The 25003-nt window shown below is 35.5% G+C and overlaps 1 long non-coding RNA gene across 19 annotated transcripts in view; it reads right to left on the bottom strand.

The window, feature by feature from the left end:
- LOC141377051 (uncharacterized) overlaps positions 1-25003 on the bottom strand; it is a 58655-nt gene extending 33652 nt beyond the window's left edge. The window contains exons 1-4 of one of the 19 annotated variants that reach the window (XR_015506317.1): positions 24923-24992; positions 24656-24807; positions 4642-4845; positions 2600-2637 (exon numbers count right to left, since the gene is read on the bottom strand). This is a non-coding gene — a long non-coding RNA (uncharacterized LOC141377051). Of the gene's footprint in view, positions 1-258; positions 422-551; positions 934-2599; positions 2638-4641; positions 4846-7916; positions 8138-15651; positions 15791-24655; positions 24808-24922 lie in introns of those variants that run through there. The other 18 variants (XR_015506321.1, XR_015506318.1, XR_015506329.1 and 15 more) reach the window with 18 other exon arrangements.

Here is a 25003-nt window from a genome sequence, read left to right as displayed (position 1 = left end):
TTCATTCACATTTTTACTACTAAAATTCCATGACTTTCCATGATTTTTCCAAGACTTGCAAGTAAATTTCATGATTTTCATGTTTTATGCAGTGTCTACATTCATTCATTCATTTTCTTGTTGGCTTAGTCCCTTTATTAATCTGGGGCCGCCACAGCGGAATGAACCGCCAACTTATCCAGCACGTTTTTACACATCGGATGCCCTTCCCATCACTGGGAAACATCCACAAACACTCATTAACACACACTCAAACACTACGAACAATTAAGCCAACCCAATTCACACAAAACCCACACGAATGCAGGGAGAACATGCAAACTCCACACAGAAACGCCAACTGAGCCAAGGATCAAAGCAGCGGCCTTCTTGCTGTGAGGTGACAGCACTACCTTCTGCGCCACTGCTTCGCCCGCAATGTCTACATATGCATGGTAAAAGAAAAACAATGCATGTTCAAAGTTATTACAGCATAAGGTAAAACACGCAACAATCTATTTAGTTTCAATTTATATTTAAATATGTTTAAAATTGATTTATATAATGCTTACACTGCACTAATAATGCGAGAGTATGTGATTGGCCAAGTGTAACCCCGCCAGACCTACACCACCCATACCCCTGCAAGCTGGGATCGAACCGGCAACCTTCCGCAAGGGAGTCTGTTGCTCTAACAAGGAGGCTGAAAACCATGGTCTCTAGCATCTGTCGATAGAGCATCTTTAGAGGTCAGAGGAGCACCTACTAGCTGGCCTCTGTTGCACAATGACAGAAAAGAAGTAAATAACCTATATTCAAGTATTCAGATATCTATTTTCCATGGCTTTTCCAAAACTTTGTGGGTTTTACTGTTTTTCCAAAACTTTTCCAGGACTGGAAAATGCCATGTCTAAATTCCATGACTTTTCCAGGTTTACCATGACCGTAGGAAACCTGTTTATAGAACCAAAGCAAAAGACAAAAAACAACTTTCATTATAGTGATTTTGCAATTAAATATCTAGAACAATGCTGTGGGCCTGATTAAACACTTGTGTGCACATGTGATGGTATTTTTATGAGGGTGCTTTCACACTTGGGTTGATTGCCTGGTCCCAGTTCGATTGTCCCCCCTTGCCACCTTCTCAGCTGGTTTGTACACACCATCTTTTTTTTTTTTTCTGAACCCTGGTACACATCAAGCTGCTGTTGTGTGTACAGCTGTTGATGGCTACAAAAGCCAAGGCGCCAAAATGAAGAGATGTACGCACATCGCAGTTGGTCTGCTTTTACTGAATCTTTTTGTTTTAGTTACATACAGAGAGCCACTTGCGTCTCTCTGCCGCAAAAAATATTAAAACGTTTAGAACAACATGCAATGTCTGCAGAAGTCATTTTTGAAGGAGAAACATACAGAGGCATTATCACTGTATTTGCACTGGGTCAGCCCCGCTTGATACCAAGGTACGGTACATGATACACAGACATACACACATGAATGAACGTTATGAAAACAATAGTTTTAACTAATTAATATTAATATAAACTAATTAATATTAGTTTTAATATTTGGTACGATTACATTCATATTAGAGGTGAACCGGTTCATACAAAGTTCATACAAACCGTACCCCAGACAGCCTCTTTTAGGCGGACTTGGGTATGATTCACGGGTACGCACCAGTATTCAGAAGACATTGTTCACACTAGTAAACATACCAAACTTTGACCTCAAACAAATCCATCCGGGTGAGGATCAAAAAGTGCTAGTGTGAAAGCACCCTTTCTTGATTCCTCACAAATAGTTAACAAAATATGTTTAAAAGTCCCGTGAAGTGCTTTGAAATATACATCTTAATTTGATGTTTGGCGTAATCTCAAACAAAAAACAAAGACAATGTGGGACATAGTGTCCCTCCTCCCCTTTTTAAAAAGCAGCCAATAGGATTTTGTTTCATCACCGCTCTGCCAGTAAGAGTGATTGAACTCAAGTGGATCAAATATGAAGCATCTTGAAGGAGGTGGGGCATGTCAGATGCTAGAGAGCATTTGATTGGGCAAGATTTGATGAGAAAATGAAGTATGAGTTGACATAAATAAAACCATTAATCCATTCAGACAGGAGTGACAAACTATACATGTTTATAGCTTTACATGTTTATATCAGTTTTATATCTTGTAAACGTCAAAATTTAGTCACTGTTTTGGTGCGCGCTAACTTATAGATGTCCTAAAAACTAATAATAAAGATACTAACATCTAGAAAACCTTATTTTAATTTCATGGAACCTTTATAGGAGTCAAAATTATACACAAAGCAGACATTTTTCTTGTTTTGAACTTTAATGAACAACTATGATCATTAAGACAGGTATGCTTCTGTATTTTCTGTAGCCACATTTTGTGACATTATGTCCAGTTTTTAGTTAGTTGAGATGTTTTTCATCTTTTCACTTCTTAAGTGTGCAGAAAGATTTTGATGACAGTGTTGGCCCTTTGGACTTAACAGAACAACCACATCACCATTTGTTTTAACCAAAACAGTCCTGTCAGGTGTAAAGGACACATTAAAATGCATATTATGGAACAGGGCTTACTTTTTATTGATCATTTTATTATACCAAAATTGAGTCAGGACAGGAGGGTGTTATGGCATCATCTGCAGAGAAAAATTGTTTCTGGTCACATTTTTGATAACACAATCAATCCTTAGAATAGTTTTACAAATAATTTTGCACATAAAAACGACTTTTTTCAGCTAGCTTTAAAGTCTGGTTAGGGTGCTTTCACACCAATAGACTTTTGGATAGCCAAGTTCCTGAACTGCATTTTGACTGGTCAAAATTAAAGCGTGAGAAACACAGAGAGAAAAAGCAGAGGAAAAGTCAGCAAGCAGTATGGACCTCCTCGCAACTCCACATTTGTCCACAACCTGCCATAATTGCGGTCAAAAACCTTTTTCTCATCCCAGAATGCACATCATAGCTGACTACATCAGCTGGTTTAATCAAAAAAAGCAATCAGCAGCCATCAGCTTTCTCTCTCTCTATATATATAAACATATATATATATATATATATATATATATATATATATATATATATATATATATATATATATATATATATTGCAATCAAGATTTTCGAAACTATTACATTGCTTTGTAAATGCTTATTGTTACCATTTGTTGAGTCTCCCCATACAGTTTGATATAGTGCTTGGATCCAGAAGCCGCTGTGCGTGACATCACACTTACAGAAACAAGCGGATATTTGTCCAGGGTTCCCACACTTTCATGAACAGCAGTTTCAAGGACTTTCAAGGACTTTTAAAGCACCATTAATTTTTTACCAACCACCTTTTAATTCAAACCCCAAGCGTACTTAACATTTCACCTACACTTAATATTTACATTAAAAGTAGTCATTTTTTGTTTTTATGTTCAAAGAACAAATTTTCTTAATAAAAATGTGTTGAATTCAATACTGGTGATGTCCAACTGAGGTTTCTGATTTGTTGATAAAATGTGCATTCAAGAGTTCACACCTAGCTGATTACTGATTATACAGCGTGTTTGCATGCTGTCCCGGGAGAGAGCCCTGAGCTCATAAGATCCTTGAGCTCGGGGCTTCCTCTCGTTTGCAGGGCGAGAGGGGAGTTTGAGCTCAGGTAGGTCTCTCGAGAACTCCCCCCTTTGTTAAGGGTTGATGGCAGACTATAATTTCTATATAGAGATATACTACTGGTTAAGATTTCGACTATAGTGCTAATTTAGATAGATCAATTCACTTTTAACACATTTTTGGACTGTGGGAGGAAACCGAAGAACCCAGAGGAAACCCATGCGAGCACAGGAAGAACATGTAAACTCTGCACAGAAACAACAACTAGGTTGTTAAGGATTTGAACCAGTGACATTCTTGCTGTGAGGCAACAGTGTTAACCACTAGGCCACCGTACCACCCTATAAAGTGAAAGGTGGAGAAGTAGCGGTGGAAGAGATTCTTTAAGGTAAAGATAACTGTAGTAAGAAACTCTGGCTATTTTTAGTCAGTTAGGAATCATCTGTCTGGTGAATCATGTGTAGTTAACCACCCATGTTCAATCACAATAACGTGCTCCTCTCGAAATTAGTCTATGAATAAACTTTACTTACTTGTCAGTGTTATTGTGGAAGATTTAAATGTAAGATTTTTAATTTAAGAATTTCTCAGTTTTTTTCATTCTGTTTTTGACAACTGAGTACAATTGTTGAAATAAAACCATGAACACATTTAATTTCAAATATAATTTAAGAACTTTTAAGGGTCTGTTTATTTTAAGTACTTTCCAGGCCTTAAATCCGTATGTCTTACGTACTTTCAAGAAGCGTGAAAACCTTGTCTGTTTGCAAAAAAACAAATGCAGAAAGGTAGAGACTTCTGTTCATATGTACCCATGTACATCTTTGAGCATAACAGTACTTTTTGCTTAAAAAAAGATATAACTTTCCACAAACTGGAAACCTCTATCCATGGAAAACCCACAAAACTAAACCTCTTGTAAAGATCAGGGATTTCTCTTTATGCTTACTACTCCTCAGTGGTGTACAAAAATCTCCCTCAAAGCAAATATGAAATTATACATGCTGAGTTCAAAATATGCACACAGACTGGTTGTTTACCATAAAAAGCTGGAGAAAATCATTTAGCCTTTTTGGGCTGTGTGATGTGTTTGTGAGTGTGGGAACAGTGTTTTCTGGCACCCGCGGGCGAATATTTCTACACTCCTCTGGCCATTGATGGGTTGCTAAGGGCTCTGATATGCTCCAACCTGTTACATTTCCACAAGATGCTTCCCAACAGGTCCGTCTCTCACTCCCCGGGCCCTGTGAAAGGAATTTCAATGTTTTAATTATCGCAGATAAGGAAAAACAAGGAGTGCATTGAAAAACACTGACACAAGACAACTTGACTTATCAGAGCAGAGATAGGCCCTCCACTTAGAAGCTCTTAGGGCTGCTCACCAGCTCTGATTTGGCACACATCCGCTCCTCCACAGTCTGGAATGGTGTCCCGATGTCCTTGCTTTGCCCGGATCATGAGCTTTATTGTATTATATTATTTCAGCAAATATGATTGTAAAAAAAAAGAATTGTTGTATTCTCCCGCTCACTACGCTCTATGTTTACCCAACTATGACCACTTCTTCTACTGAGAAACCTGGAAATGTCACAAGGGAGACACTAATAATGTCCAGTCCTGGAATACTTCAAGAACAAGTTTTGGGAATCACTGCAAAGTGGACTAAGGCAAGCGGGGAATTTTACTGCATCTCACTAAACAGATCAGGAATGACCCGTCGAGGCAAGCAAAGAAATGTGTCAATGACAGACAGCCTTTGGTTTGCTGCTGCAGGTCAACACAGAGCCGACAGCTGTGTCCAGTGTGCTTTTGTTCTGTCCATCCAGCTGAGACCCCTCTACACCTGAAGCCCAGCTCGCTCTGCAGAAGAGCAGACACGCTTCTCTTTCAGGCTCTTGACAGAGATTGTGTGTGCTTGTTTTCTTTCTGAGAGTTATTTGTGAAGAGAGCAAGAAAAAAAAACGGCATGCTGGAGGGGTGAAGAGAGAAAGTGTTGGACACCTGCACTCAAAATCAGCTCAATGTCAGTTTCTGTGCGGCCTTAAAGGGACAGTTTACACAAAAACTTGCTGTTTCTGTACATAGGCCATTCTAGATGTAAAACATTAAAGAATATGTTTAGCTTAACCGCTGGTCTTTGGAGATCTGTAAAATGCAGGTCAATGGTTACTAGTGCTTTGAGAGTCAATAAAACACAAACATGAAAATAATTCAAGTAAAATAAAAATACCACCCTAGTTAAGATCGTGCATGTGGATATGTTTTTGCGAGCTTATTGAGGCTGTAGATACTGGTGTAATTAATGTTTAGTTTCCTGCATTGGCTGCGTTTCTCCTCATAAGAACTCAGTGTGTCAGCACTGTTCATTCTGTTTCATCTGTTTGTTTTTCACTCTGAAAGTGCTGCTTGACTTGAGCTTGAAGCAGAAAATATATTGTCTACTAAAGTGGTGAACAGGAACATCAAAAATAAAATGTGCATTCTTACATTTTAGTATATATTTTTATTAACAGTTTTTAATTCCTCTTTGGCTTTTGTTTTGCATTATCTTGAGTATTTTTTATGTCTAAAGCTTTTAACGTGGTTTCTGTAGTTGTTAAATTGAATGAAAAGGAATTATATTTTCTTGACAACTAACTTAAAATTATATTTACTTTTATTTCAATAATTATTTATTTAATTTATTATTTATTTTGTTTTATTTCTTATAATATAATTATATTATTTATTTTATTCAAGAAGCAAAATGCTTTTTATTTTATGGTTTTGGTTTTAGTTCACTTTATTAGTCAGTGTCTCAGTTTCACAAACTAATACACAGTCACACTCGAGTTTGAGCATGCAAGATTCTGTAGTACGGTGCAGCGAAAAGAGGCAGGATGAAACAAGATGATTAGACATTTTAAAAAGTGAGCGATTTTAAATTTCTGTACAGAGAGGTCATGTTTTGATCTTTGATTGGTCTAAGGCAGTCACGTGATGCGATTTCGCAGGTCAGAATTGACCAAGATTGAACTTTCCAATGCAGCAAACTGCGAAACTTGTCGCACAAACTTGCGTTTCCAGTCTGTCGCATTCGCATGCATATGAATAGATGTCCATGGGGTAGAAAAGTGGCGTGTGACTGCGGCTTAATTTCGAGAGAAGCACTTGATATGATTAATCGCGGCTGGTCTCTCATCTGTAATAATAAACCAATCGGATTTTTCCAAGCTCACTAAAAATAGCCAGTCTAGCTTTACTTTTTGAAGAATCCCCCTGTCCACCCCATCTCCCCTTTTCCTTCTTTACCCGGGGGAGCTCTTGAGAACTACCTAATCTCGTACCCCTTACATGCTCATTGATCAGGCAGGAGCCCTGGGTTCAATTATCTCCGAGCTCAGAGTTCTCTCCCGGGACAGGATGCCAAACCTGCTATTAATGCCAATATCTAAGTGTGAACTCTTGAAACTGTTTTATAATTTATTGCAGACTTAATGATTAAAAAACACAATAAAATAAATAAATAAACAAACACAAATCTCTGGGTTACATTTTAAAAATAATATTTTTACCCACTGGTTGAGTTTGTCCAAGTTTTCCCAAATTTGGACCGAGACAACACAGCATTTTTAGGTCACTTAAATTGTAAAATGTTTTAGAAAATCTTTTTAGCTTAAATGAAGTACAACTGGCAATACAGTGGCTCAGTGGGTAGCGCTGTCACCTCATAGCAAGAAGGTTGTTGGTTCGAAGCCCAGGCTGGGTCAGTTGGCATTTCTGTGGGCAGTTTACATGTTCTCCCTGCATTCGCGTGGGTTTCCTTCGGGTGTTCCGGTCTCCCCCACAGTCCAAAGACATGAGTTAGGTGAATTTAATAAGCTAAGTGTATAAGCCGTAGTGTATGTGTGTTAATGAGAGTGTGTGGGTGTTTCCCAGTACTGGGTAGCGGCTGGAAGGGCATTCGCTGCGTTAAACATATGCTGGATAAGTTGTCGGTTCATTCCACTGTGGTGACCCCTGATTTATAAAGGGACTAAGCCGAAAAGAAAATGATTGAATGAAAGTACAATTGTGGAAATGCATTATCTCAGTCTGTTTCAAGCGTCCATATCCAAAAGCAGCATTGACATTCAGCTATAAAAAAACTCCTTTTGCGTTCCACTCAAGCACGAAAATCATGTGGGTTTTTTAAAAAATGACATGAGGGCCAGTAAATGATGAGAAGATTTTCATTTCAGGGTAAACGATTCTGTGAACTGATTTATTTGAAGCCTCGAATTAATTTAAATTCTCAAATCACCAACCAAGCAGCATATTTACATTAAAATCATACCTCTGATCACGTGACCTCTTCTTTCGTTTATTTTCATCTTAGGGATTCTGTGTAGGTGAGCTCAAATAAATAAGACCAGCCCATTCTCTTCAATCCCTCCTTTCATTTTCACAACTGTCTTCATGCGTAAATGCCAACTCTCTGTGTGGCATTAATATATCACTTTTGTGAGAGCAAGACGGTGAGCTGTGCTCTCAAGACTAGAGGCCATTAAGAGTGTCTCGCAACTATAAACAGCTGGATTTATTGGGGGAAGCTCTCTGTTCACGGCAAGCCTTGCATGAGTTTCTTTTATTTCATGGTAGGTGTGAAATATCCTGTTTCACAAGTCTAAACCAGTGACACAATACAACACAGGCCTTCACACACTGCAAAAACATGAGCAAACAAAATCCAAGTGCACACTGGGTGCATATTCAGACTCACAGATAAAGAAGAAGAAAAAACACTGCCTTAATGTGCAATGTGGGGATTTCTAATTCCATCAGATGAACAAAAAAGTGATTTTTTTTTTTTTTGTGTGAATATCTCATAATTATAGACAAACTTTAAGGTGATCTCAAGTAAAAAAAAAATGCCAGCATAAAGGTTTTCTCTTAAAAACTACACTGTATATGCCAACAGTCAACTTTATCAAATAAAATGAGTGTAGTTAATTAAAAATTTACTGAAAGTTAATTCTACTCATTTGAAAAGAGTTTTAAACTCAGTAGTTGGGTTGAGTTCTCTTCATTTACTGTTTTTTTTTGTGCTCCAATTGCTTCATTTACTCAAATAGATTAAGTTTACAGTACTTATTAGGATTAGTTTTTAAACTTAAATGGTTTATTGGAATCAGTTTCCTCAAATGGTTTAAGTTACCTTGACTATTTGGGCTTTACAGTGTATATTTTCTTGGTGGCCATAATTTATAGGGGATATGTAATGTAACAACCCCATTTTTTATTAAAGTAAAATTATTCAGTAAAATAAAACATATGTTAAAATAAAAATGCATAGTTAAAACTGAATTAATACAAAAAGAAACATTTCAAATTTGACAAAAACGCACAACAAAATTAATAATTTGTTCCATTTGGCTACTGAACAAACAACTGTTGCCCAATGACTTCTTTAATTAATCTAACTTTAAATCGCACTTTAAGCTGAATGGCATCTTGCAAAATAACTAGTAAAATATTATGTACTGTCATCACGACAAAGACAAAATACATGTGTTATTAAAAATTAGTTATTAAAACATTTATCTTTTAAAATGTGTTGAAAAAACATTACTCTTTACTGTTAAACAACACTTTTTGTGTTGTGAATTTTTTTTAGTAATGCATAATACTGTAAAACAGTAATGTATAATATTTTTAAAAACTAAATAAAGACTTTCTTTGATATTTAATCTAATGCTAAGCCAATCAAAAAAAGTGCCAACGTTTAACAGTCAAAAAATATCAATAAGCCAATAAAATATGATAATATAATATAAATAGAATTTTAAAAAGATAAAAAATTAAAACAATTCCAAAAAAACTAAACTGTTTATGCTGTATTATTGTATTGAATAAATCCATAGTTAAAGTAACACTGTGTCCTAAGTACACGTGACGTGACAAGATTCCAGGACAAGCAATTTGGACACAATGCATCTCTCTACCGTGCTCACTCCGTTTTTGTTGATAATCTTTACTTAGCAATCCCTTGTTTTCTGAATGCTACACTTCTGATTTGATAAACTGACCACTTTGTTTGATCAACCTGTACTCTGCATATTTGTCTCCTAGGTCTTGTTCTGTATTTCCAGTTTGTTATGTTTGACTTCTTGTATGTTTGTGAGCCTAATGTTGTCTCTACGTGTTTACTGTGTCTTTCAATGTCTGTTTGTATTATCTTTTTTTCAAGTGTCCTTGAGCTCTGGAAAGGCGCTATATAAATAAAAACGTATTATTATTATTCTTACTATTATTATTATTATTACTATTATTATTATTATTATTATAGCCCTCCTGTGAATTTTTTTCAATCCTTTTTAAAATATTTCCCAAATGATGTTTAACAGAGCAAGGAATTTTTTGACAGTATTCCTGATAATAATTTTTCTTCTGAAGAAAGTCTTATTTGTTTTATTTTGGCAAGAATAAAAGCAGTTTTAATTTATTTAATTTATTTATTTTTTTTAAACTAAAAAAAACATTTTAAGGTCAATATTATTAGCCCCCTCAAGCAATATGTTTTATTGTCTACAGAACAAACCACTGTTATGCATTGACTTAATTACCCTAACTAATTAGTTAAGCCTTTAATAAATGTCACACAAAGATAAAATATATCAGTTATTAGAAATGAGATTTTAAAACCAATATGTTTAGAAATGTTGAAAAAAATATACAGGGGGCTAATAAATCAAGAAGGCTGACAATTCAGACTCAAAAAGCTGTCATGTACTTTAGCGTAGCCATGAGCTTCATCAAACTGAAGAAGAGTCAAGATACACACAGTAAGAACGACAGACAGAGAGAGTGCAGTTTTCAGCACACGGTGAGGGACGGACGGTAAAGGCAGGGCAGGTGTGTTTCAGTCTTTCTGTCTGACTCACAGATCCACAAAGCTCCAGCTCATCTGTTACAATGAAGCCGCTAAGTATCATGCCCGTGCTACAGCACGAATTATAAACGAATCTGTCAACTTTATACCTAATATTCAGCCAAATAATTCACAGTCTCCTGATTGTCTACAGGTACAAAAGAAAAGTGTTTGACGACTAGTGTGCAAACAAGCGGTGTGAATAAAGTCTCATGCCTACAGGCCAGCAGACTGAAGACGAGACAGGCCGTCTGTCAGCAGCAAGAACAGCATCACTGGAGGATTGTGAGCCTGTTTTCTCTTCTGGTCTGTACCTGGGCTGTCAGTATCTTCCACAGGTGCACACGCTGCTGCTGAGGGGCTCGACCTGTAGATTGTGTTTCCAAAACATGAGCTTAGGCACTCAACAGACGGAGAGAGTCTGAGAGATCGGGTGCACGTGCGGCTTGTGTAATGGAGCAGATATATTGCTGAATGGCTGTTTGGTAATTGTGCGAGTAGAGTAAGGGGTAAAGTATTTGTAAACAATAGGTTTAAGATATAGAAGGTTTAAGAGTAAAATACAATTAGTGAAAATGGTATTTATTTTACATGTGCAAACTTGTTAACCAAAATGACAATGGTGGACCACACACACACACACACACACACACACACACACACACACACACACACACACACACACACACACACACATACTTTACTTTTTCAGCAGAAAAGAAATTTAATTACAGTAACTATAGTGAATTATATTTCATTACAGTCACTTTAATTAAACCCAACTCTGCCTGGACATTAAATAATATGTTTTTCAGTCATGTGGTCAAAACTACAGAGGAACCTTAAGTGCATTAGATCAGAGGTTCTCAATCTTTTTGACTTGGTAATAACATTTTATGCATAATACCTAGTATTTCGCGATTGTTGACTCTAACGCAAAATCAACAAACAATCGCCAATTTTCGCTAAAAGAAAGCTTGAGCAAACATCTAACAAACGGAGCAATGGAACAAACGGAGATTAATTCACGAATGATGGCCGCTGGACAAGACCGAATTGAAGGACATTGTTTGTACTTTACATGTATGACTGGTATTATGATGTGCGTCAAATCGATAAATTATTTAGTTTAACTCTTTCCCTGTAATTAACGAGAGAAAACACTTCCCTGTAACTGACGAGTTTCACGTCATTTCGTGTTTTAGGTGTATTACCGTAGAATTAAGCCCTAATGCATGTCCTGAGGTAACGTTACATGATGTCAGATGCTCCGAGGAGAGAAATCAGAGATAATAAGATAAAAATAAGATTAAAATATTGTGGATAAAAATAAGACTTATACAAACATCTTTGGCTTAATCCCTACCGTCTTAGATCTGTTTTAGATCTGTCTTGACAAGAGAACAAAATAAAGAAGCCTAATTTTTATGACTGTGTCATTGTCATTGTGTCAGATTGCACACCGAACAAAGTAGGCTACTAACCTAACCTGGTAAATATATATATATATATATATATATATATATATATATATATATATATATATATATATATATATATATATATATATATATATATATACTTGAAGTTTAATAATAAATTCACTGAAAACTGTTTAAAGACAATATTGCATAGACAATTGCACAGACAATAGAAACTTTAGATTTGAGTAAAACAGGGCCTTTTAGGTTTTTAATACTTGAAAATTGAAACGTTATAAAAGCACAAAACATTTCAAAGTAATTACGTTTTTATTGTGTTAAGAATAAGCGGTATTATTAATAACTGATAATTGTAATATTTTTGTTGAATAATTAAATTACTCTGCAACCAAAAATACCATTACTCAGTTTCTCTAAATTGATTTATACAGAACTGTTGAGTTTATGTAGTGTTTTAGGCAAGTACAAGTACCTGTAATTAAATAAATTACACTCTAGAATTGAGAAGTAATCCTTTACTTCACTTTTTCAGCAGATAGTAATTTAATTATAGTAACTGGTTACTTTGTAATAATGCATGGAGCATTCTAAAAGTGTATCATTTTCCAATAAAATACTAAGCACCACATTTGTTTTTAACAATGATTACAGTAATAAATGTTGCTTATATAAAAATGATTTCTGAAGGATCATGTTACTCTAAAGGCTGGACTAAATTTGAGCTTTGTATCACTAGAAAAATTGCTTAATATTTATTACTAACTGTATTTTAAATAATGATCATAAAGGATTTTAAACAACATTTTAAAAATGGAAAGGAACTCAAACATTTTAAATGTCCATGTACAATCCGAGTGCCAGTTTTTGGAGAGTCGGTGGGAGTGTTTCAGTGAACCATGACATTACAGATTAGGCTGTGTGACAGAGAGAGACGGCACTGGTTTGTGTTGAGAGTGCGTCTGCCAGAGATAAGTGAGTCCAAGAGGCAATTGCAGGAGGGAGTCCACTCTGTCATGGCTTATTTAGACAAGGCAAGTCCTGGGAAGCGCTTTCCACTCACGGCAAGACAGACAATGGGATTCTTCAGCAGAGCAGAACTCTGAGAATCCAGATCCAGCATAGGTCTTGCTCTCAGCCGAGAGCTGCACGTCTGTCCGTAATGTACACAGAAGCGACCGGGCGCCATACTGTCTATCCAAAACACGCTTGCTGTGAGAGAACGGAGATATGATCAAAAACCTTGCCAAAGGAAAGACTACCTCTCACCCATCACATTTAACGTGAGAGCTAAACATTATCCAGTGACCACTCTCGGGGGGAAAAAGAAGAAAAAAAAATCATATTTCTGCACTTTAGGCGAGATAAGTGGTCAGGGAATGAATATGGGACATTCCTAAATTAAAAATCAACAATATTTCAGCTCCAAAGCTTGGAATTTAAAGTTCTGATCATTTAAATTACAGCTATGTTATACAATAAAGTATATAATTATGAATTTTTAGAGCGATTAAATATATTGTTTGTTAGCTGGGAAACTATCACATAACAATAACTAACTCATTTTCCTTCGGTTTAGTCCCTTTATTCAGCAGGGGTCGCAACAGTGGAATGAACCGCCAACTTATCCAGCATATGTTTTACACAGAGGATGCTCTTCAAGCTGCAACCCAGTACTGGGAAACATCCATACACACTCATTCACACACATACACACTACGACGAATTTAGTGTACACCACCCACCTATAGCGTTTGTCTTTGGACTATGGGGAAACCGGTGCACCCAGAGAAAACCCACTCCAACACGGGGAGAACATGCAAACTCTACAAAGAAATGCCAACTGGTCCAGCTGGGACTCGAACCTGCGACCTTCTTGCTGTGAGGCTATTGTGCTACCCACTGCGTCACCATGATGCCAAGTCTAAATTCATTCAAATTCAGTATTTCTAGAATATACATATACTTACACACACACCTAACCCTAACACACACAAGGGCTGCACAATATATAATTTCAGCATCAATATCGCAATGTGCGCATCCGCAATAGTCACATTGCAAAGTTATGCAACGTAATGTCTGGATTATAGCTACAAAATTGTATTCAATGACTGTATTTATACAGAATTTATATGATTTAATTAAATAAAAAAACACAGAACTTACTTGTTTCTAATATCTACATTTCAAAGCGAAAATAAAATTATTTAACTTACCACACTGGCAGATCATTTTGCTCATTTAAGGAAAAAAAATCTTAATTTTGCCTTATTTCATCTGAATTTTAAAGCGAAACAATATTTTTTTTTACATGTTTAAGGAATTTTTATTTAGATATTTTAACTAGAAATGAGACAAAGAAAAACATTTTTCATTGCGATTATTCAATTTCTGTACCTGAATATTGTTAGACTCCCCAGAAAAACTATCATATATATATCTCTATATATCTCTATAGAGCTATTTAACCATCTTGTGAAACTGTATTTACATGGCTATATATGTATAAAAAATATGGAAAATATTGAATAGAATTGAACATTAAACACATTGAGACATTGAGTTGGTGCAAAAACTGCCAGTACATTTTCTATTATTTTACAGACTTATTTCTTTATACTGTATATTATATCTTATAAATTATAAGATTTCAAACTACTAAAATGACAATAAATGTCACTTTTTTCATTCAGAGTTGAATTTTCAACATAAAAAGCCAACAGAGCTAATATCAAGGCTTATGCAATTCACAACCGTAAATAAACAGAAAACGCTGAATCACAAAATAGGGAAACACTTAATTAACACATCATTTTTGTGTGTAGTGCTTTTAATGTTTGCAAGTAAAACCTGTACAAAGAAGATATGCATGAATTTCAGCCAAACAAGACTCTTGGAGGTATTTGTAAAGCAAATTTCACACATGCTTCTCGTTTCAGTTTCACTTCAAATAAATATGCTTGCACAAATTTGCTTTTCTAAATGCTGGTTTGTCAATTCCAACACTGGGTCAAATATTTTACAAATATTCTATTTTTCAATTCATGTTCAAATTTAAATTATGACCCAACTTTGGGTTATGAAAACACAGCAGTTTTAAGGGTGTAATAATGGTATATATACACACAATCAGTACAGTATAGTGACCGCCAATAGAAATTATAATTATATTATTATACTTTCATGTATCTTTCTGTTCTGAATACTGATATATTGCAAGGTTAGTTTGTAAAACTGAAGTATATTACATGACTTTTAAAAACATCAATGCAACTTGTCTGTTTTTTCAACTATACAATTTTGAACTGATGCAATTTACACTCCATTTTTAGTCAACTGTGTGAATTAAGCAATTATGTTGTAATTATGGTACTTTTGAGATTACATAGTACGTTCTGGCTGGAAGTTAAAATTTAGCTTTTTTAAGACTATTAATGCCTAGACAAATCTAAAGCTTTTAGAAAATTCCTATTAAAAAGGTGCCATTACACGTTTTCAAAGGATGTGAAAATCTTTTAATTATCGTCATGTTTTTTTTTTTTTTGGTTTTAATTATTATACATAAAATTTGTATGACATTCTGATTCTATTAATTATTATTATTATTATTATTATGATTATTATTATTACACAAATAGCAAATATAGTATTCTGAGAATTAATGAATTAATTTGTGCTTGGGGTTCAAAACAAGGAAAGGGGGGCACATTTTGTTTTACCTTGAAGAGAAGAAACCCAATCAATCAAACGTCATGAAATAATGACACAAGACAGTCAGGAATGAGGACTTTCAAGAGACTGAAGAACTGCTTGCGTTCGTCAAAAAATCGAGATGGAGAAGGGACCGAGAGGTGTTCGCTGTAGGGAAAAAAAACAAATGGAGTTGTGTGTGGGTCTGAAAGCAGATATGTGATGGAAAACTGGGTAAACACAAGCGTCTCCTCAAAGCCTGCAGGCCTGCCAGTTACTGCTGTCAAAACTGTAAGTGCATCTATCTGATTAATCATACGCCTTTCACCAGGACTGATAAGTGGTTCCTTGATACTAAAAACAAGATCAGAGGCTTTTGTGGTCGAAAAAGTAAATGTGCATTTATCCTACATGAGCATCCTAGCAGAAACATTGTTCAAAAATACAACCAAATTAATCAAATATACACCAAAACTTTTTAGTAATTAAGTAAGTCATTAAGTATTAATTAAGATGCTTTTATCTTGATACTATTACATTTCTTAAATTTACCAAAACTTATTAAAAATATAGCAGGAAAAGAAAGTATTGAACACATAATGTTTTTTTTTTACTGGGAAAAAATATTTATTGGCACAGAATTTATCCAAATTTTAGTAAAAACCCAAACAATACAATCATAAAAATACAACAAAAAAAAAATCTGAAATATTAGTTGTGTGTAATAACAATAAAATGGCAGAAGAAGCACTGAACCACCGAAATATTTTCAATATTTTATATAAAAGTTTTTTGGGGTTTTTTTGGGTGATGACAGCTCAAAGATGCCTCTCATATGTAGAATAAAGTCATATGTATTGCTCAACTGTGTAAAAATCTTGATGGTTCTGTGGGTCTAGTCTATCAAATCTGATCTTTAATTTGTATTTTATATTAGATCAAGTCAGGTGATTGGCTGGGCCATTCTACAGCTCGATTTTCTTTCTCTGAATTAATTTGAGAGTTTCCTTGGCTGTGTTTTGATCATTGTCTTGCTGAAATGTCCACCCTGGTTTCATCTTCATCATCCTGGTAAAGTAGGTCTTAGACTGAAGCAGCTAATATTCATTTGCAATGATGAAGGGCAGAGAGTTGCTGAAGAACTACTGAGAGATTTCAATGGCTATCTAGGCTTTCACAGCCATTCAACACCTCCCATTCTTCATGTGTTCATTTTTTTTTCTCCTTGTCAATGTTTTTTGAGAAAAATGGTGATGTGTTCAAAACTTATTATCACCACTGTACATTTAAACGATAATATGCTTAAATATGTTTTTAAATAGGCTTTATATTTTAAAATATACACTTTAAAAAGATCTCACAATTTCAGATTTGTTTATGGAACCAGTTCTCTGCTCTATCAAATTATAATGTTGGAACATTTAATCCTTCAAGTTTTATAAAGTGAATTTTATTGGCATTGTTAGTAGTTTGAAACCATATATTTTACATGAAATACATATACATATCTTTAAAATAGCAAAAAAAATAAATAAATACTGCCAGCTCATTTCTCTGCTTATTATAAGGTTATTTACATGACCAACCAAAACAATATATCATTTAAAACTACTACAAATATCACACACAAAAAAAATAACTTTGTTCAATTTTTCAACATCAAAAGATGTCAGATCAGAGTTTAAGGTCCCATAAAGTAATCAAGAGTGTAAATAAATGTAAATGAATATGTTTACATATACAGCGTATAAAATTTAGTTTATACGCTGTATATACTGTAATTGAAACATGTCTTTTGTAACACTATAAGTGATTTTACATACTACACAATTGGGTTATCTTGGTTTTTCCTCTTTATTAACATTTTATTTAATATTTTCCATAACATATTTATTTGGGAGTACTCATTTTTGCACCATAATTACTTAAGTTATTTTGTTAGATTAACTCCAGTTTTGGTTTCCGTACTTGGCTAATCTAAATGTAATAATACAAATATATTTGTGCTATATAGCATTCTACAGAAAATATTATTTTAATACGGAGATCTTTAAGGGTACTCATTTATGCACTGTACATATAGAAAGCTAGAAAGTAGTAATCACACCAAATGCAGACATATAACTGACAGTATATTTTCTTCAATAAAATAGTTTTACCCTCCAAAGAGCTGCTATTCTTTGCATTATAGCAGTGATGCCTACAAGATTTCACTTCCAGACTAAATAGTTTATATTAGTGAAGACAGTGTGCGTTTACAGAGACGCAAAGGTGGAGACCTCTGTATAAAAGGCCACAAGAAGATGACCACCACGTCAGAGTTCACAGTCAAGTGGTCTCGACTTGGGTCAAACCACACGCAAACACATCGGTAATGGCAAAACACCAGACCAATTAGTATAAATCACAGCTGGACATAATCGACAGCATTGGTAAAGTGGCTGTTGTGGATCATTTCAATGGTACAGAGGGCTCTGGATAATGTTAAGCAGCTGTCAGTTCAAATGATATGATAGTGTGTGTGTGTGTGTGTGTGTTTAAGTTGTAAAATCAGCCTCGGGGAGAGGAATCTTCATATCACACCTGCTGAAGAGGCTTCATCTAAGGTGAGCGGCTTCCATTTATCTCATAAACAGTAACGAAATATGTATTTTCCATTATTGCATATTACAAGTATTCTTAATTGGTCACAGTATTTCTTATTTATACCAAAGTATCATATTTTTTTCATTGCACTATACATTATTGTATGAAATGTTTGTTATTTGGGGCGACACGGTGGCTCAGTAGTTAGCATTATCGCCTCACAGCAAGAAGGTCACTGGTTTGAGCCACGGCTGGGTCAGTTGGCATTTCTATGTGGAGTTTGCATGTTCTCCCTGTGTTCATGTGGGTTTCCTCCGGGTGCTTCTGTTTCCCGCATAGTCCAAAGACATGCACTGTGCATTTAATAAACTAAATTGGTCGTAGTGTATGAGTGTGAATGAGTGCGTTTGGATGTTTTCCAGTGCTAAGTTGCAACCGGAAGGGCATCCGCTGTGTAAAAACATAAGCTGGATAAGTTGGCGGTTTATTCCGCTGAATAAAGGAGTTGCCACAGCGGAATAAAGGGACTATGCTGAAGGAAAATTAATGAATATTTTGTTATTTGAAATTAAAAGTTTAGTTGACATTAGAGCTGCACAGTTAACCGTTAAAAGATTGCGATTCGACCCCCTAGATGATCTTAATCCAGCATTTCTACGATTCTGTCAGTCATATTTGTTTTCGTGATCGGTAAAACACGTGACATGAGCTGCTGACCGTGAGCTGTTATCACAGAGAGTGATAACAAACTTTAATGAACAGAACCTGCATATGTTGCAAGTAACAGGTAATACAGTTGCAACTAATATTCAGTTTGTGACAGAGTGATCGTTTGGGAGCCGTGCGCGGAGTATGAACAAGCACTTAGCAGTCAAAATGAAACCGAAAGTGTGCACTTCATTTAAATGATCATATCGCATTTTAGAGTTATGATTACGACAAGCATTTGATGTTTTTTCTTTCATAGTGAACACACAGTTGTGCACAAAAAATAAATGTTTACAATGTCAGTATAACTACTCTGGCCTATATAATGTTGAATATAATCTGATAATGGCAAATGTCTGATTTTACCAGTGAATTGAATTGTCTAATATGACAGATTGCAAGCATATATCTCAAACATAAGAATTCAACATCAGAACTATTATAAGTAGAATAGAATTATTTATATAAAACAGTAGACCTACACATAATATTATTATCGATGTTGTGCCGTATGTTTGTTTTTACCATACCTTTATTTTACATCTACATAATCGTGAGAAAATCGTGATCTTTATTTTAAGCAAAAAATTGTGATTCTCAATTTAGCCAGAATTGTGCAGCTCTACTTGACATAAAACAGTAAATTCTGTTATTAATTACGCACCCTCATGTCGTTTCAATCCCTGATACCTTTATTCATCCTCAGAAAACAAATCCAGAACACAAATTCCTGATCTTCGATAGACAGCAGCGGTCCCAACTCATTCGAAGTTCAGCAAGGCGACTTTGCTTACACACGTTGCTTATTACACACACAGGGATGTGCAGCAGCACAAACATCTTTACATAAAAAATTAAAGGATTACAATTTTTTAAAAATCGTATTTTCTATATAAATGTGCAGCGCGATGACTTAATGAAAGTTTATGAGCGTCAAAAGTGGTGAATCTGTTCAGCAAAAGACTTGACTGTATACCACCGCATCACAAATTACTTTTTGAGAGAGCGAGATCGCTTCTCTTCCTGTAAACTGAACAGTCACATCATTGATGACGTAAGCAGGCTCAGGCTCGGAAAGTAAAATACAGTGTGAGTGCAGGCCGAGGAGGGGAGGCAGGGCTCAAAATTGCAACCATTTTGGTAGCAAATGCGCCTGAATTTTTATCTATGCGACCTCAAAATATATTTGGGAGCATGTGTGCGAGTTCATAAAATTGTTGTGTGCGACCAAAAAGTTCACCACATGCGCGGATTCGGGAGACATTCACGCAGAATGCATCTCTAAGCTCTTTGTCTGCACTTGAAAACGCAAAATGCAGCCTTCAGGAATGATTTAAAACAGTTGTCATGTCAACTTGCTGCAGTAAACAAACCCAAGTCTGTAATGCTTGCCCCGCCTTCGTGCTCTTCTTATTGGCCCACCACTTCTCTAGCACTGAAATATCAGCTGTCAATCACTCAGTCAATGCCTTCTGGCTTGGGATGACAGAGAGAACTACTACCGCGAAACATTGTAAAGCGCTGAAGATGAGAATAAGGATAAAACTGACAGATTTTGTTTTAGAAACCATGGCATCTAAAGTAACAAATAATGACACATCTTACTAGTGACCATGTGCTGAATGTTAATCCACCATCTACACTTTTCGAAGAGTGGATAAAAGACTTACGTTGGCTTCGAGTCTGCTATGAAAAGTCTGGGATGGAATTTTCAGGTAACTGTTTGCCACATCTAGCACGAGAGCTTCTATTTAATCCTTCATATAATCGCCAGATGCTGTCCGCCGTGCAAGGGGCAGCTATATGTCAAATTTAACACCACGTACACCATCGCAAACGGGCTTGCACTGGGTAAATTAATATCGCTACTCATGAAAAGGCCGGTATTGCTATTAACATGACATATGTATATAATAAGGCACTGTATATGTCAAAAGCATCAGTGCAATATCAGACAGCACCTGTGAGAGCAGCACAAGTTATATCCTTAACAGATTCATTCATGTCAAGCAATGCGTGCAGGGCCGGTGAGCGCTCCGTGTATGCTTTGGTCACTCAGTTATGTTATAAAAATCAATTTTCTTGTGATAACGAGATTTCGTTGAGACACATTTTCCTTACGCTTGCATGTATATAAATTTTTTGCTTGTTAGTTTGATTAGTGTTAATTTTAAATGCAATAAATATGTTTGTATAAAACTTGTAGGGACGAGGCTTATAATTGTAGGGTGGGACTAAATTTTGGCTAATGCGCCTACATTTTTAAAGTTAGGAGCACCGGTGCTACCAAGCAAAAAGGTTAATTTCGAGCCCTGGGAGGGGAGAGGAGATACAATCGCACCCAGCACGGTTTAATGCAATTGTGCCTACTGCCTAGTGTGAGTATACCCTTAGTCTCAGGGGGCTTTGGTGGAATCTGGCTTATTCTGTAGATGGTCCGCTTAATTTAACCTCACGCATGAGCAGATCTATTTCCTCACTTCTGTTCAGCTTTTCCACTTAGAAAGTCTGCCATGTAAATAACTCCAGTAAAGTGAATGTAAAATGTAAAAGGAATGGAAGATGAGACTCTGCTTGGTTTAATGCATGCTATAACCAAAACACACCCATAAGTCAATAAGAGAATAGTACAACCCTTTTTCCCATTCTAATAATGTAAAAAGGGAATTCAGACATACCCAAAGAGCACTAGTGCGTTAAACCCTGTGTTTAGATCGTGAAATTGAGCCCAATGGCTTATTTAAAAAACTTCTTCTCCTCAGTGTCAGTATAGGGTGCGCATAAAAGACACTTTTGGGTGAATTAACCTATTAAAACACATATTACATATTAAATGAACAAAAAAAATTTAACTCTTTCTTTTAAATACTTCAGTTTAATCAGTTCATTCATCACTTTTTCTACATTCTATGAGTACAGGTATGTAAATTTTACTGCAGTAATTGCTACAAGACTTTATATGCGAATAATTATTAATTATTGATAATTATTTTCTTAAGCCAATTTTTTTGGAATAACTCAAACTTAAAAAGGATTTCAACATCAGTTTAATCTCATTCAACCCAGTTACAGTTGCGAACAACTCACTGATTCCCATCTCACATTAAATTTTTCTGGACAATGAAGTCAGGGCTCGGAAGATCTATGAAAGATCAGGTAGCGCTAATCTAACCTAAAATATCTTCATTTGTATTCCAAAGATGAACGAAGGTCTCCAGGATTTGAAATGATATGAGGGTAAGTAATTAATAACAGCATTTACATTTTTGGGTGAAATAACCCTGTAAGGTTTCAATGATCAACTCTGAAAGAATCTGTAGTTTTACTTTCGCAAACATTGTTAGTCCTTTGGGTGCTCCGGTTTCCCCCCACAGTCCAAATACATGCGGTACAGGTGAATTGGGTAGGCTAAATTGTCCGTAGTGTATGAGTGTGTGTGTGAATGTGTGTGTGAATGTTTCCCAGAGATGGGTTGCGGCTGGAAGGGCATCCGCTATGTAAAAACTTGCTGGATAAGTTGGCAGTTCATTCCGCTGTGGCGACCCCGGATTAATAAAGGGACTATGCCGACAAGAAAATGAACGAATGAATGAACATTGCAAGTTTTTTATTGCACTTCATTAAAAAAACACTAACTTAAAATGGAAAAAATCGTGAGATGTTAGGCAATTAATAAATAAAGATGAACAAAATATGTAAAACATTAAGTAAAGAAATAATAATAAATAATACTTAGCTTAATGATTTATTTATTTTGCAAAAACTGCCCTTATTTAAATGCATTCACTTTGGTAAATTAAAAAATATATTTATTTTTCCAATATTACATCAAGGTACATCTGTTCTTCAACTCATTTCTATCCAATGCCTACAGAAGATTGTAATACTGCAGATTGCCTCACAGAGCATCAATAACTGTTTGAAGACTTTTGTGCACAAGACACTTAAAGAAGCTCTGGACAATCCAGTGACACTTTTGAGAATGAAGATAATGCACTGAACACATCATGGATCACCAAGTATTTTGTAGTTTTGAATTAATGGAAACTTGCATAAATCAAATGCTTCACATCAAATGCAATAAATTTAAACCTCTTCAGCATATGTGTGTGTGTGCGTGTGTGGTAAAGCGATGGAGAAAAACCCAAACAAACAAGTGTCTCATGAGACACATCCTCCACCAGACTGTGAGGGCTCTTTATTGGAGTTAGAAGAAAAAGCAAACACTCCACTGTCTGTCAGCAGTCCAACAACTAAAGCAACACACACTTTCTCACATTTTCCCACTTAGGAAACTACTCCAAGTCTCTGTCTGACTCAGCTGATCAAACATCAGCCCGGGCACATGTTCTAAAACAACAATAACATCACCTAATTCCCTACAAATACCTCATTTACCATCTCTAAAGAAGTCGATCAGTGGATGGATCAGGAACCATAAACACCTCCGCATAATCCCTACACTGACTCTGCTGAGGAAGCTCATCAGCACCATTGTGGACAAGCTTGTGCGGGCCACCCGCGACACGGATGGGAGGAGAGACATAAACGAACGCCGGGGTGGGGTGAAACACACCATCACACACTCAGACATTCAAAGAGTGTTCATTAACATTCACTGTTTGAACAGATGTCTACCTGACAAGAGCGTACGTCTGGAAAAGTGTATAAAGAGAATATAAAAAATCTGCAACTGCAATTGAAACCACCCAGATTTTGTATTTTAAAGCCCAACCGTTTACAGTGTCCATTGATTCTATGGTTTAAAAGATAGTTCACCTCAAAATAAAAATCCCTTATTATTTACTCTCATGTTTTACAAGCCCACAAGGTAATGTTTATGTTCCATTTTGATTTCCACATCAAAGAGATTTTCATAGAAAGCATATTTAATGCAACTGTTTATTATTTTTGTTTCAAAAAACAAAACAATTGTGTTTGTGAAAATTAAATGACAATATAGGTGATTTTTTATTCATTCAGTCTAACAGATATACCGTAGGCTATTTATGCAACAAAGAAACACCTAATCTGACCTGTAATTACTAATAAATTAAAGACTTAAAGTTACTTTTATTGACATAAATAACACACTTGTGGGTATTGCATAAGAGGCATCACTGTGAAAAAGATAACTTTGAGCTTTTGAGAACTTTGAGAATAAAAACTTAAGTCGGAATTTGCTAGGGGTATGAATCACTTCGGCCATGACCGCATATGAAGACTTTAGATGCAAAAACATCTAAAAGCCATTTAATAGTTCCTTCTAAAATTAGCATTTGTGTCTAACTTTTGTGTGCTGGCTCGGTAATTTTACATTTATGGTGACGAATAAGTTATTTTCATTGCTTTGTGAAATAACTGAACATAAACATGGGAGGCTGAGAACAATTCTCATTTTAGAAGAACATTTCAGACGGCATTTAGAGGTTTTTGCATCTAAACTCTTCATATATATAAAAATATGGAAAGTGGCAAAGAAAAAAATATTATTTGGGGTTGCATCATCCTAAAATTCATCCTTAATACATTTTCTAAACATGCCTGATGAGATTCTTTAGTAAACAAACAACATTTTAGTTACTGTCATCTGTAAAACATGGCAAACACGTATGATATTTATTTACTTAGGAAAAAAATAAATTCAAAGCACTTTTCGTATGACACCTGTTGTAGCCTAATTAAGTTATAACGTTAGCCAAAAGTGAATAGTTAATCACAAATTGTTATTTTACTCACACTCAGTGCGTCGAAAATGTGTAGGAGAGTTTCTTTGTCCCTTAGGCAGTAGAATTGTTATATTTTTTAGCTGAATTCGTGGTTTTTGGTGATTCGTGTAACGTTAGAACTGTAACGTTTGTCAACTGTTCCAAGTGCAAAAACTTAATAGCCTACAATAACAAAAATACAAAACAAAAAAAAAATGATGGGTCTAAAATGTACACTTAAGTCTTATGAGACAAAATGATAGGACTAAGCAAGTTAATCAACAATAACAGTTATTACCTTCAATATTCACAGCCTCAGCAAACGGTCAAACGGTTGTAAACAAACGCACGCGCGCGCGCTCCAGAATAATTCATGACC

This window comes from Danio rerio, chromosome 13 (assembly GCF_052040795.2).
Source record: "Danio rerio strain M-AB ecotype USA chromosome 13, GRCz13ab, whole genome shotgun sequence".
NCBI classification, from domain to species: domain Eukaryota; kingdom Metazoa; phylum Chordata; class Actinopteri; order Cypriniformes; family Danionidae; genus Danio; species Danio rerio.
The sequence above is the reverse complement of the archived record's forward strand: the minus strand, read 5'-3'. Positions and strand labels throughout refer to the sequence as shown.